Source organism: Ipomoea nil, unplaced genomic scaffold (assembly GCF_001879475.1).
Source record: "Ipomoea nil cultivar Tokyo-kokei standard unplaced genomic scaffold, Asagao_1.1 scaffold1735, whole genome shotgun sequence".
In the NCBI taxonomy this organism is placed as follows: Eukaryota; Viridiplantae; Streptophyta; class Magnoliopsida; order Solanales; family Convolvulaceae; genus Ipomoea; species Ipomoea nil.
Window position 1 is genome coordinate 393,708 of NW_017618163.1, and position 15,562 is coordinate 409,269.

The 15,562-nt window shown below is 35.7% G+C and overlaps 1 long non-coding RNA gene across 1 annotated transcript; it reads left to right on the plus strand.

The window, feature by feature from the left end:
* The first annotated feature begins 10,273 nt into the window (after positions 1-10,273).
* On the plus strand, positions 10,274-13,752 carry LOC109192032. The gene is made up of 2 exons (XR_002056035.1): positions 10,274-10,333; positions 13,511-13,752. It is a non-coding gene; the product is annotated as an uncharacterized LOC109192032 (long non-coding RNA).
* Positions 13,753-15,562: the final 1,810 nt, after the last annotated feature.

Below are 15,562 nucleotides of genomic sequence, written 5' to 3' on the forward strand. Positions count from 1 at the left end.
GAGTTGATAGCTGTGCTGGACTGTGTATCGGCCACGTATATCGCCCAACCATCTCCAGCAATCTGGAAAATTGATATTAATCGGGGTTGATAAGATTCCAGCGACATCATCCTCATGGAAAAGATCACGTACTACCTCCTTGTCCCAACGGCCCTGTGCGTCTAGGAGTCCATGAACTGTCGCATGTCGAAGTTCCTCGGTGCATGGTGTAGATAAGGATGTGTTGGAAGAACCTGATAGCCAAGGCCAGCCCCAGATCTTTGTGCTCATGCCATTACCAACTCGTCTCGCTATTCCCAATTGCAATACCTGCCTCCCGGCTAAAATACTGCGCCACAAAAAGCTGGGATTTCCCCCTATTTGTGCCTCCATAAAGTCCGTATTGGGATAGTACTTCGCCTTCATCATTCTGCTTACTAGGGAATCGGGTTGGGTTAGTAGACGCCAACCTTGCTTTGCCAATAAAGCGATGTTAAACTGATGCAACTTCTTGAAGCCCATCCCCCCCTTAGACTTTGGTGTACACTGTCCCAACTAAGCCAGTGAATGCCTCGAGAATCATTACCTCCACCTCCCCACCAAAACCGATTGAACATTTTTTCTAGAGTATCGCAAACACGAAGGGGAAGTAAATAAACCGACATAGTAAATATTGGAAGAGATTGTGCAATGCTCTTCAGAAGGACTTCTTTACCTGCACGGGATAAGAATCTGTGCTGCCACGCCCCAATTCTCGTCCGGATATTATTTTCAATATATTTGAACACAACTACCTTGTTTCGCCCAAGTACAGAAGGTAGGCCCAGATAGCGACCCAGATCCTTATTTTCGTGAACACCAAAGAGTTCAGAAACCAATTCTCGCGCCTGGAATGGTGTGTTACGGCTAAAAGCTGCGCCGGACTTATCAAAGTTTATAAGCTGACCCGAAGCCGTAACAATAAAGATCAAGACAATTTTTAACTCGAGAGGCTTCCTGCTGATTGGCCCTGAAAAAGAGCAAGCTGTCGTCAGCAAAAAACAGATGAGTGATGGCCGGAGCTCCCCTAGCCACCCTCACCCCATGAATGTCTCCCTGCTCCTCTGCCTGTTGCAGAAGAATAGAAAGACCCTCGGTGCAGAGAATAAATAGATAGGGCGACAAGGGGTCACCTTGTCTAATACCCCGAGTGGGACACACCTGACCCACGGCCGTGCCGTTCACAAGAATAGAATAGTTAACCGAAGTGACACATAACATCAATAATTCCGTCCAATCCCTTTCAAACCCCAGCGCCCTCATCATTCCCTCTAAAAAGGACCATTCCATCCTGTCGTACGCCTTAGCCATATCGAGCTTTAGCGCAGCCCACCCTATCCCTCCCCCATCTTCCTACGTAAATAGTGCCCAATTTCACCGGCCACTAAAATATTATCTGTTAGGAGCCGGTCAGGAACAAAAGCACTCTGAGATTGAGACACTATGTGTTCCAGATGTCCTTTAAATCTATTTGCCAACATTTTAGCTAGTACTTTGTAGATGACATTGCACAAGGCTATTCGCCTCAAATCTGACACCTTAGTCGGGTTAGATTTCTTGGGGATTAGTGCGATATTAGAATCGTTAAAACCCAAGGGAAAACTCTTGGTTTCCACACACTTAATGAGAAAGACAGCCAGATCGTGTCCGACCACCGGCCAAAAATGCTGAAAAAACGCCGGTGACATACCGTCAGGGCCGGGGGCTTTTTCAAGCGCCATGTCAAAAAGAGCTGCTCTTACTTCCGCGATCGTGAACGGTTGTCGCAGAGATGAATGCATTTCGTTTGTCACCCGTTCTCGAACCCGATGAAAGAGGTCAACGCTACAAGTACTTGAGCTAAAAATAGAAGTGTAATACCTCAGGACTTCTGCATGCATTGCTTCACCCTCTTGCCAAACGTCGTTGTGATCTTGTAGCCGTAGTAACAGATTTTGTTTGCGTCGTGCTGTAGTGGTTTTATGGAAATATTTTGTGTTTGCGTCGCCATGATTGAGCCAAAGCTGTTTGGATCTTTGACGCCAAAAAATTTCTTCCGATTTTAGCAATCCCTCCAACTCATCGTCTGCGTCCCGAAAGCTCACAATCCCTTGGGCAGTACGATCCTCTTTCAAATTGACTAGGACACGTCGCAAATATTGAATTCGGAAGCCAAACCTCCGATGGTGTTCGCGGCCCCATCTTCTCAAGTGTTCGCCACATGTGGCAATGCGGGTCTGAAAATCCATTCCCAGGGATAATCGCCAAGCATCACCAACACCAACAACTTTCGCACATCCCTCCTCCAAAAGCCAGGCCGACTCAAATTTGAAAGACCGGAATGCTGTCCGAACAGGTTCTGCGTCTAGTTTCACCATAATGGCACAGTGATCGGAAGACCTGGCAAAAAGATTATGAACGACCACGTCTTCGTGCATATCCATCCATTCTGTTGTGGCCACCGCCCTGTCCAGACGTTCCTCAACCCACTCCTCGGTACCGCGACCCTTCTCCCAAGTAAACCTGCCTCCCCGCATACCCAAATCAATTAATTGACAGTCCCCCAGCGCATCATTGAAGCCCCCGATCAGTGCAGCCGGATGGGGATGTATGCCCCGTTTTTCCGAATGACATGCTATGTCATTGAAGTCGCCAACGACCACCCAAGGTAGAGGAGAATCGTCCTTGAGCTGCCGAAGAAGATCCCACGTGACGTGTCTTCGCGTCCTATCTGATTCACCATAAAAATCGGTAAGTCTCCATGCCGGGCGACCAGGCAGTGTGATTTTGTGAGAAGCTAATTAAGGATGCCAAGGCAGCATCTCGCTAAAGAAACGCGAGACCCCCGCCAAAGCCCGTACGTTCCACGCAAACCTTGCCGTCAAAACCCAAACTCACGCGCAGTTCTTCTATTTTATTAATGGTTGCCTTTGTCTCCATTAAGAAGACAAACATGGGCCGGTGTTTGGACGTCATGTCCAGAAGTTCTCGAACTGATCGGGTACCGCCCAGACCCCGACAGTTCCAACTGAGGAAACTCATCTGTCTTGGCGAGCCTGGTCTGCAAGACCCGCCATCCCAACATTTTTTGAAGTCTCCCCCATCGTGATATCAGTCCCTGCAAGATCCACATGCACATCCTCCCTACGTCTTTTGAGATCACCTTGAATCTCCTCTAGCGCTTCCATCTCCGCCAAGACAGACGGTGAAGGACCCGCGGTGGAACAGCCGAATTCCCCACCGATGCGATAGTGTTAGAGAGCAACCAACGCGCCCCCACTGGCTTGACTTGACGCCGAGGACCAGCCCGCATCCATGAACCAAAAGGGAAAGTCTCGGGAAGAATCCCTTCGTCATACACTACCCGGCATAACTTGTCTGAATAACCGAGCATTCCACAGCAATAACAGAAGGTGTTCAACCGTTCGTATTTGAAGGTCAGCCAGTGCACTGTCCCATCACGGCGTTTTAATTTCATCTGCCGCTTGAGGGGAGTCGAAACATTCAATCGAACGCGAATGCGGTAATAGCTTTTCCAGGCCCCTCCAAAATTGAAAGGATCTGTGGCGATGAAAGTTTCGATATCATTCCCGATCTTGGTGATGAAATCGGTTGAGGCGTACATCGCCGGTAATCTATGAACCTGGACCCAAAAGGGAACGGAGTCCAGTTGCACGTCTTCCGGTCGAACCCCCATCGGAACCTGCTCACAGATCAGAAGATTGTTTTCAAAGGACCATGGTCCGTCGTCAATTACTCGCTGGAGGTCCCTCGGGTGAGGGAATTGGAATAGGAAGAGCTCATCCATCAAAGCCACCGCGAACATGCCCATAACTGGGCGCCACACGGAGGCGAGCACCTGCTGTAAATGTTCGAACCTGATTTGCCGATCCGTGAGGAGCCGAACCACCAAATTATTCTGGATCGTGGCATCTGGCGTCAGCGGTATTTCAGGCGCCTCCAATCCCCCAGTCTCTTCCACGGCCAAAGATAAACCGGCACATTGTTTCTCAATTTGGGAGACATCCATGGCAATAGGATACCAGGAAAACGGATGCAGAATTAACGGGAGAAAAACACACAGCATGATCGTAACATCCATCGGAGACGATTAAAAAAGCAAGAACAAGAACCCTAGAGGCCTAGGGAGAACACACTCTCAGAACACGTTTGAGAGAGAGGGCCACGTTCGAAGATGGAGATCGCCGATCACGATCGGAGTTGGCGGAAATTACGGAGCATTACTGTACTTGTTTCCAGACAAAACCTTGTTATTCTCTTGTGACCTAAAAAAAAAATGATACTTTAGTACTACTATTAATGAAACTAGTATGTGCGTGAAAAATGAAACTAAAATTCATAGCTATACAATAACATATATTGCCAAATGACCTGAAAGTGCAATTAAAATAATACTTCAACAATACTATAATTAAACTAGTGTGTGTGAAAAATAAAATAAAAAAATAGAGCTCAAGCAATAATGTATATTATCAAATGAATCTATAGTAAAATTAAAATGATACTATAGTATTGCTATAATAAAACTAGCGTGGAGTGAAAATAAAACTATAAAATATAATAATATAATATTGTCAAATGAAACTAAAGCGTAATTAAAAAGATACATACTTCCTAATCCATACTGCTATATAAACCATGCTCCGCAGTAAATTTTGCCCCTGTGAGTGATGCCATGTTTGTATGATGATGAAAAGACCCATATTGTTGTAGTTATATGCACATTCTCTTTATGTATAGTATTCTTTTTAGAGTGAAATTTATTGGGCGTTTCGTTCGAAGGAATCAATTAGGGACGGAGAAATGAATTGTAATTCGGTGAAAAATAATAATGTGAGATAAAATAGGAATTCAAATTATATTATTTGAAGAAATATAATTATTGTAAAGGAGAAGAGAAGGAGTGGTATAAAGATTAAAACGTTATTGTTTAATAATAATACTAATAATAAAATGTTTTTATAAAGACTAAAAAAAGTCTTTTTTTTTTTTTTTTTTTTTTATTGAATTGCAATTCATATGAAGGAGAGTATGAATTGCAATTCAATAAAATGAAGAATTGCAATTCTCTCTAATCAAACATTGTAATTTGAATGGCCAAAAAATTATGTTATGATTGAATTAAAACTACATCCAACTAAACAACCCATTAAAGAAAGAGAAGCCAAATAAAATCCCATCCATCATTCAACTAGAGACTGAATGAAAAGTCTAAAGATGACAACTTTTAGAACTTAGAAATTGGAAACAAAATGGGTTTCATATTTTTTTGCCGTCTTCTCATTATTGAACCCGTTAATTTGTGAAAAATATTTAAAGAGAAATGGAATTTAAATTTCATAGAAAAGAAATTAATAGGAAGATTGATTATATTGTTTAATTGGTGAAAAAGAAATTACTGAAAATATTAATTCCATTGTTTGGTTGGGTTGAAATGGTAAGCAATAATGAATATAAAGACTAATTTTTTTTTTTATCCAACCAAATATGCTCCTAGTCTTTATACTCCTTATTCCTAATCATTCCATCCCAATCTGAAATCAGTATTCTCAGTAATTTTTCTTTTCACCAACCAAACAATGGAATTAATCGTCATGGTAAATTCTTTTTTATGAAATTTCAATTTCATTTCCCTCCAAATATTTTCCACTAGCTAAACGAGACTGGATAAATACCTTGTGGTTAGATAACATCACTATTCCTTTTCATAAGGAATGTTTAAAATCGAGTTCCATCCTAATCAAGGATCGGCATAATTTGCTGAGCAAATACTATATATATGTTAGAGTGTACTAAAAAAAATTAAATGGGGCCTTATTTTCTTTCCAATCATTCTCCATTTTTTTGTGGGGCATACACTTCATTATACACATCATCTAATATTTTATTTACTTTTTTTTATAATTAATAATTTCAACTTTATAATTATAATTCAAAATTTCGATTTTAAATCAAAATATTAAAAATCTGCATTTAAAATATCAAAATTAGGGCTCTTAACGAATCAAACATAAACGAATGTAGGTTGTTCGTGTTCGTTTGTTAAGGTTTTTGGAGTGTTTGTGTTCGTGTTCATTTGTTAAGCGTTCGCGAGCACGTTCACGAACATGTTCGTTAACATTAACATACACATTCACGAACATGTTTGTTCACGCTCATAAACACGTTCGTGAATGGTTAATAACAAAACATATGAACAAGTTCATGATCACAATTCGTTCGTGAACAAGAAATAATATATGTTCATAAAAAATAACCAAACAAGTAACACAATTACAAAGAGAATACAAACAAATATTAAACGAACACAAACGAGCTTGTTCACAAACATTATTGAACCAACAATAAAGGAGCTTGTTCGCGAACATTATTAAACGAATACAAACGAGCTTGTTCACGATCTCTTAGCAAATGAGCTTACAACTGTTCAGACTCTGTTCGTTTATAAACCGAGCTCTAAATTTTGTTTGTTAATGTTCGTTTACCTTAATAAACGAACGCTTACCGAACACGAATACGAATAGTTTACCGAAAGCTCTATTCGCTAACCCCCTAATCAAAATATACTAATAATTAAAAATAAATTTAACTCAAAATTTTAATATATTAAAAATTAAAAAAATAAATTTAACTCAGAATTCTTACGGTCAAATTTTTAGAAAGAAATTAAAAATAGAAAAACTACTCTCAGCAGAAAAGAAAAAGAAGAAAAAAAAAAACCATCAAAATATATTAAAGTAAAATACAAAATTTTTAAAAATTGAAATTTTAAACCTCAACTGACCGTTGAGTTGTTTATTTTTTATTTAAACCACCTCGTATCTCTCCAGTTGAAGAAAAAAATCATCTCCCCATACCTCTCACAGTGCCTCACATCAAAGATATCAACTCAAGAGACCAACGGACAGAAGTGGAAATCCACGAAATCCAACTTCGATTCACCGTGGATAATGGCGAATTGGAGGGAGGAGATGGAGGAAGCGAGACGGCGGCACCGAGCGAAGCCACTCACTGATTTTTTTTTTTTGAAAAGCTTGTTCACGAAGAGAAGGTTATTTTATTAATTTCAGCTTTCTGATTACCTTTGTGAATTTACCTCTACTTTTATGCTTTGAAATAAATCTTGAATGCCTGTATATATATTTGATTCCGCAATTGTCTGCTTCTAAATTCTGTAATACGGCCACCAATGCACTGGAATTTGAATGATATGCTTTGGCCCTGTGAGCCATGTGAAGGATTGTTGATAGTATTATTAACAATAGATATATATTTGATTTCTGCATATGTCTAATGGCTAATCTTTCATTAATGACTCAGAAAAAAATCTGGGGACGCAATTTTTGTGCACATTGACCTATTTTTAGTGTTAGGTTTTTGTTTTCTTTGTACGTATTCTTTTTGAACATTCAACTGGTGATTTTGGTAGGGCATGATTTTGGTTGTGCTTGCATATCATTTTATTAAACAGGCAATAGATTGTTTTTACATGCAGTTTGTTTTCTACAACTTGATTTCTCTCCATTTCTTTGTTCCTTGCTAAGTTGAATGTGTATGGTTGCCTGGTATGCTTCACTTACTGTTGTATACGGTATTGCAGACAAATTCAAATATTTTGCAGTAATCTACAGGCTCTGGATTGTTTTAGGAATTGACTTAACTTTTTATCATTAGTTGCTATTACTTGCTAATGTAACGATGCTGCCTTGCTTTGCAGTAGCCTTGAAATGTAAGTAACAAAATTTTATTGTTTTTTTCAAAATTTATTGGAGATAACTACACCTACCTGAATGAATGTTTCTTTGTGGAATATGTTCCAGAGACTTAACACTTTTAACAATTTCCGTTGAATTTATGAGCTGAACATGATCTTTTATGACCTAAATGTTGCTTCTGTTAAGCATGGTGAACAACATATTCCTAGTATGGATTTCTTGCTCTTCAAGTTGGTTTTGTGCATTTTTAATTTATCTTCATTATATATACTTCAGTACATGGTAGCTGCACTTTTGTAAATTACAAGATTGTTGGCTTTCAGCCTCCATGGCATTTGGAAGTTAAATAAGTTTATCCTGCATTTTATATATGGGTGTGACTACAATATGAAGGTTGAAATTATTTCAGTTCCATGATTTTATCCCATTGTACTTTCAATGATACTTATTGTCAAGTTTATTTTTCAGGGTTAGCTGAGTTATGGAAAAATGGGGGAGTGGCGATTCTATAAGAGACCTTCAGAGGGCTCCACTAAGTGTCCATGAAAGTGTGGTATGATTAACGTTCTCTCCAAGCCAGTTAAATTCATCACTTTGAAATACTAGTTTCTCTATGATTTATTTCATGCAACTTAGACCCATAATAAGAGAAAGCTCTGCTTTTGTAAATTTGATATTTTGTGGTTTTTATATGCTATTAAAGTGTGAATTTGATATATTGTGGCAAGCTCCATATATCAAAAGCATGTGTTTGTCAGGAAGCCATCATCATTTAACTGTTAGCTATAGTTTGTGGTAACTCTTTCATTGCTGTTGTACCAATGTCAAACACTAAAAATTATAAGAGATGTGGTATATTATATAATTTGACAAAATTGATCCCATTCCCTCAATTTTGTTAAATTATAAAATGTACCACATCCCTTACAATTTTAATCATCTAACCTTGTTATGATTCACATGAAAGGTTTTTTCTTAATAATTATTAAGAAAAACTCTTTCTTGCCAATTCGTAACAGTGTTGGATACTAAAGTCATAAGAAATGTGGTACATTCTTTAATTTGACCAAAACTGAAGGAATGGGTTCAATTTTGTCAAATTATAAATAGTATAATATTCTTACAATCAATACTAAAGCGGTTCCTTATTATTAAATGTTCGTTAAGAGTGTAGTTGTAGGAGGAGTTTGGGCATGGTGACTCTTGCTATTGATGGTGCTCGTGTATAGTTTAAAGATCAAGAAAGATGGCCAAAATGTTATGAATGAATAAGGTAAGGCCGCCCATTCCTTTTGAACTCAATGAGAACATATCTTATATTGCATATAGCTTTTTGTTACTTTCATTTTTTTCGAAGTCTTGTAACTATATAATTTTCTAAGGTTTTGCCCAACTATGTTTTTTTAAAATTAATTAATAGGATCAACCTTTGTAGCATAACATCCAACCAAAAATCCATAGGCATCCAAACAATATGTGCAAGTGGCTAACCCAATATTTTGACTTTGGTATTAAGGAATATGGATTGCTTTTGCTTACTATTTGTGAAATATACTTCTCTGCTTTATTGTTTTGTTGTCATATTAAATTTGCAGAGATTTGAGGTTTAATAATCTGAGGAGGGATTGATGATCCTCAAGGTCTTGATAAACTGCAGTATTTGGTTAGTACTGCTCAAATCTTATTTATTTATTTATATTATTTGTTGTATGTGAATATGTGTGCTATTTTATGGAATATGAATAATTTTATCACATTAAAAAAAGGTCATACTAGGAAATCTGAAATGAAGTTAAGTTTGTTTTTATTACAATATGCTAACTGATATAGCGACCCCTTATGTCCATAACACTTTTGGTTTCATGGTGCCCTTTTGATCTTTGTTGGATGCTATTGGCTGGATTTAATGTTATACCCTTTTGATTACAATTTGCTTAACTGGTGCCCTTTTGATTTTTATACCAAAACCTTTTGGTATAAAAACAATTGCACTTCTGGAAGGAGCTGGATTTAAAGTTACTGCAAATAAATTTAATTGGTTTAGGAATTCATTCTTTTGACACAAATAATATAACCAGCCTTTCACAGTATGTGAAGCTACTCACTGATTTTTTTTTTGAAAAGCTTGTTGACGAAGAGAATGTTATTTTATTAATTTCAGCTTTCTGTTTACCTTTGTGAATTTGTCTCTGTTTGTATATGCTTTAAAATAAATCTTATATATATAGGATCTTGCAATTGTCTGCTTCTAAATTCTGTAATACGGGCACCAATGCAATGGAATTTGAATAATAAGCCTTGGCCTTTTGATCCATGCGAAGGACTGTTGATAGTATTACTAACAATAGATATATATTTGATTTCTACATATGTGTAATGGCTAATCTTTTATTAATGACTCAGAAAAAAAAATCTGAGGACTCAATTTTTGTGCACATTGACCTATTTTTAGTGTTAAGGTTATTGTTTTCTTTGTATTACTCTTTTTGAACATATAGGTGATTTTGGTAGGGCATGATATATCATATGTTATGGAGCTTTTCATTGCAGTGGCTATGTTGACCAGTGGGCAGAGTATCCTTGATATGTTCCCTCAAAAGGTATGCTTTATCATTTCTATTGAACCGGCAATAGATTGTTTTTACATGCACAGTTTGTTTTCTACAACTTGATTTCTCTCCATTTCTTTGTTCTTTGCTAACTTTAATGTGTATAGTTGCCTGGTATGCTTCACTCACTGTTAGACATATTCAAATATTTTGCAGTAATCTACAGGCTCTGAATTGTTTTAGTTCTTGACCCAACTTTTTATTGTTAGTTGCTGTTACTTGCTAATGTAACAGTGTTGCCTTGCTTTTTGCAATAGTCTTGAAATGTAAGTAACAAAATTTTATTGTTTTTTATGATTAACATTCTTTCCAAGCCAGTTACTTATCACTTTGAAATACTAGTTTCTCCATAATCAGATGATTATTCATTGTTGAAGCTGCATTATACTAAATATATAAAGAGAAAGCTATGGTTTTGTAAATTTGATATATTGTGGTTTTTATATGCTATTGAAGTGTGAATTTGATATATTGTGGCAAGCTCCATTGATCAAAAGCATGCGTTTTTCAGGAATTTCATGACAACCACAGGGCAATCATCATTTAACTATTAGCCATAGTTTAAGGTAACTCTTTTTATTATTTTTGTTATTATTATTATATTAGGGAGGCATTTTCATGGTCTTTGTACCAATGTCAAACACTAAAAATTATAAGAGATGTGGTATATTATATAATTTGACAAAATTGATCCCATTCCCTCAATTTTGTTAAATTATAAAATGTACCACACCCCTTACAATTTTAATCATCTAACCTTGTTATGATTCACATGAAAGATTTTTTCTTAATAATTATTAAGAAAAACTCTTTCTTGCCAATTCGTAACAGTGTTGGATACTAAAGTCATAAGAAATGTGGTACATTCTTTAATTTGACCAAAATTGAAGGAATGGGTTCAATTTTGTCAAATTATAAATAGTATAACATTCTTACGATCAATACTATAGCGGTTCCTTATTATTAAATGTTCGTTAAGAGTGTAGTTGTAGGAGGAGTTTGGGCATGGTGACTCTTGCTATTGATGTTGCTCGTGTATAGTTTAAAGATCAAGAAAGATGGCCAAAATGTTATGAATGAATAAGGTAAGTCCGCCCATTCCTTTTGAACTCAATGAGAACATATCTTATATTGCGTATAGCTTTTTGTTACTTTCATTGTTTTCGAAGTCTTGTAACTATATAATTTTCTAAGGTTTTGCCCAACTATGTTTTTAAAATTAATTAATAGGATCAACCTTTGTAGCATAACATCTAACCAAAAATCCATAGGCGTCCAAACAATATGTGCAAGTGGCTAACCCAATATTTTGACTTTGGTATTAAGGAATATGGATTGCTTTTGCTTACTATTTGTGAAATATACTTCTCTGCTTTATTGTTTTGTTGTCATATTAAATTTGCAGAGATTTGAGGTTTAATAATCTGAGGAGGGATTGATGATCCTCAAGGTCTTGATAAACTGCAGTATTCGGTTAGTACTGCTCAAATCTTATTTATTTATTTATATTATTTGTTGTATGTGAATATGTGTGCTATTTATGGAATATGAATAATTTTATCACATTAAAAAAAGGTCATACTAGGAAATCTGAAATGAAGTTAAGTTTGTTTTTATTACAATATGCTAACTGATATAGCGACCCCTTATGTCCATAACACTTTTGGTTTCATGGTGCCCTTTTGATCTTTGTTGGATGCTATTGGCTGGATTTAATGTTACTACCCTTTTGATTACAATTTGCTTAACTGGTGCCCTTTTGATTTTTATACCAAACCTTTTGGTATAAAAACAATTGCACTTCTGGAAGGAGCTGGATTTAAAGTTACTGCAAATAAATTTAATTGGTTTAGGAATTCATTCTTTTGACACAAATAGTATAACCAGCCTTTCAGTATGTGAAGCTACTCACTGATTCTTATTGAAAAGCTTGTTGACGAAGAGAATGTTATTTTATTAATTTCAGCTTTCTGTTTACCTTTGTGAATTTGTCTCTGTTTGTATATGCTTTAAAATAAATCTTATATATATAGGATCTTGCAATTGTCTGCTTCTAAATTCTGTAATACGGGCACCAATGCAATGGAATTTGAATAATAAGCCTTGGCCTTTTGATCCATGCGAAGGACTGTTGATAGTATTACTAACAATAGATATATATTTGATTTCTACATATGTGTAATGGCTAATCTTTTATTAATGACTCAGAAAAAAAAATCTGAGGACTCAATTTTTGTGCACATTGACCTATTTTTAGTGTTAAGGTTATTGTTTTCTTTGTATTACTCTTTTTGAACATATAGGTGATTTTGGTAGGGCATGATTTTGGTTGTCCTCATATATCATATGTTATGGAGCTTTCCATTGCAGTGGCTATGTTGACCAGTGGGCAGCAGAGTATCCTTGATATGTTCCCTCAAAAGGTATGCTTTATCATTTCTATTGAACCGGCAATAGATTGTTTTTACATGCACATTTTGTTTTCTACAACTTGATTTCTCTCCATTTCTTTGTTCTTTGCTAACTTTAATGTGTATGCTTCACTCACTCTTAGACAGATTCAAATATTTGCAGTAATCTACAGGCTCTGAATTGTTTTAGTTTTTGACCCAACTTTTTATCGTTAGGTGTTATTACTTGCTAATGTAACAGTGTTGTCTTGCTTAACATCCAACCTAAAATCCATAGGCATCGAAACAATATGTGCAAGGGGCTAACTTGATATTTTGACTTTGGTATTATGGGATAGAAATATAGAATATAAAACACCTACCTGGATGAATGTTTCTTTGAGAATGGAACATGTTGCAGAGACTTAACCACTTTTAACAATTTTCGTTGAATTTATGAGCTGAACATGATCTTTTATGACCTAAATGCTGCTTCTGTTAAGCATGGTGTACAACATATTCTTAGGAAGGACTTCTTGCTCTTCAAGTGGGTTTTGTGCATATTTAATTTATCTGCATTATATATATTCTTCAGTACATGGTAGCTGCACTTTTGTAAATTACAAGATTACTTTCCCATGGCATTTGGAAGTTAAATAAGTTTATTCTGCATTTTATATATGGGTGTGACTACAATATGAAGGTTGAAATTATTTCAGTTCCATGATTTTATCCCATTTTACTTTCAGTGATACTTATTGTCAAGCTTATTTTTCAGGGTTAGCTGAGTTATGGAAAAATGGGGGAGTGGCGATTCTATAAGAGACCTTCAGAGGGCTCCACTAAGTGTCCATGAAAGTGTGGTATGATTAACGTTCTCTCTAAGCCAGTTAAACTCATCACTTTGAAATACTAGTTTCTCCATGATTTATTTTATGCAGCTCAACCCATAAAAAGATGATTATTCATTGTTGAAGCTGCATTATAGTAAATATAAAGAGAAAGCTCTGATTTTGTAAATTTGATATATTGTGGTTTTTATATGAGTTTGATATATTGTGGCAAGCTCCATAGATCAAAAGCAAGTGTTTGTCAGGAATTTCATGGCAACCATAGGGCCATCATCATTTAACTGTTAGCTATAATTTATGGTAACTCTTTCGTGGCTGTCGTACCAATGTCAAACACTAAAAATTATAAGAGATGTGGTATATTATATAATTTGACAAAATTGATCCCATTCCATCAATTTTGTTAAATTATAAAATATACCACATCCCTTACAATTTTAATCATCTAACCTTATTATGATTCACATGAAAGAATTTTCTTAATAATTATTAAGAAAAAATCTTTCTTGTCAATTCATAACAGTGTTGGATACTAACGTCATAAGAAATGAGTTACATTCTTTAATTTGACCAAAATTGAAGGAATGGGTTCAATTTTGTCAAATTATAAAAAGTATAACATTCTTATGACCAATACTAAAACGGTTCCTTATTATTAAAATTTAAATGTTCGTGGAGTTGTGGGAGGAGTTTGGGCATGGTGACTCTTGCTATTGATGGTGCTCGTGTATAGTTTAAAGATCAAGAAAGATGACCAAATTCTTATGAATGAATAAGGTCAGTCCGCCCATTCCTTTTGAACTCAATGAGAACATATCTTCTATTGTGTATAGCTTTTTGTTACTTGCATTTTTTTTTTTTTTTGAAGTCTTGTAACTATATAATTTTCCAAGGTTTTGCCCAGCTATGTTTTTAAAATTAATTAATAGGATCAACCTTTGTAGCATAACATCCAACCAAAAATCCATAGGCATCCAAACAATATGCGCAAGTGGCTAACCCAATATTTTGACTTTGGTATTAAGGGATGGAATATGGAACTCAGGTTGATAAAGATGATTCTATAAGTCATATAAAACACTTGAGAGACTTGCCTTCATGCATGATTCTAACATTGCTTTTGCTTACTATTTGTGAAATATACTTCTCTGCTTTACTGTTTTGCTGTCATATTAAATTTGCAGAGATTTGAGGTTTAATAATCTGGAAGAAGGGATTGATGATCCTCAAGGTCTTCATAAACTGCAGTATCTGGTTAGTACTGCTTTGCTTGTGTTCAAATCTTATTTATTTATTTATTTATATTATTTGTTGTATGTGAATATGTGTGCTATTTATGGAATATGAATACTTTTATCACATTAAAAAAAGGTCATACTAGGAAATCTGAAATGAAGTTAGTTTGTTTTTATTACAATATGCTAACTGATATAGCGACCCCTTATGGCCATATCACTTTTGGTTTCATGGTGCCCTTTTGATCTTTGTTGGATGGTATTAGCTGGATTTAATGTTATACTACCCTTTTTGATTACAATTTGCTAACTGGTGCCCTTTTGATTTTTATACCAAAACCTTTTGGTATAAAAACAATTGCACTTCTGGAAGGAGCTGGATTTAAAGCTACTGCTATAAATTTAACTGTTTTAGGAATTCATTCTTTTGACACATATAGTATAACCAGCCTGTCACGGTATGTGAAGCTACTCACTGATTTTTTTGAAAAGCTTGTTGACGAAGAGAATGTTATTTTATTAATTCAGCTTTCTGTTTACCTTTGCAAATTTGTCTCTGTTTTTTTATGCTTTGAAACAAATCTTGAATGCCTGTATATATATATATATATAGGATTTTGCAATTGTCCGCTTCTCTATTCTATAATACAGGCACCAATGCACTGGAATTTGAATAATAAGGCTTGGCCTTTTGAGCCATGTGAAGGATTGTTGATAGTATTACTAACAATAGATATATATTTG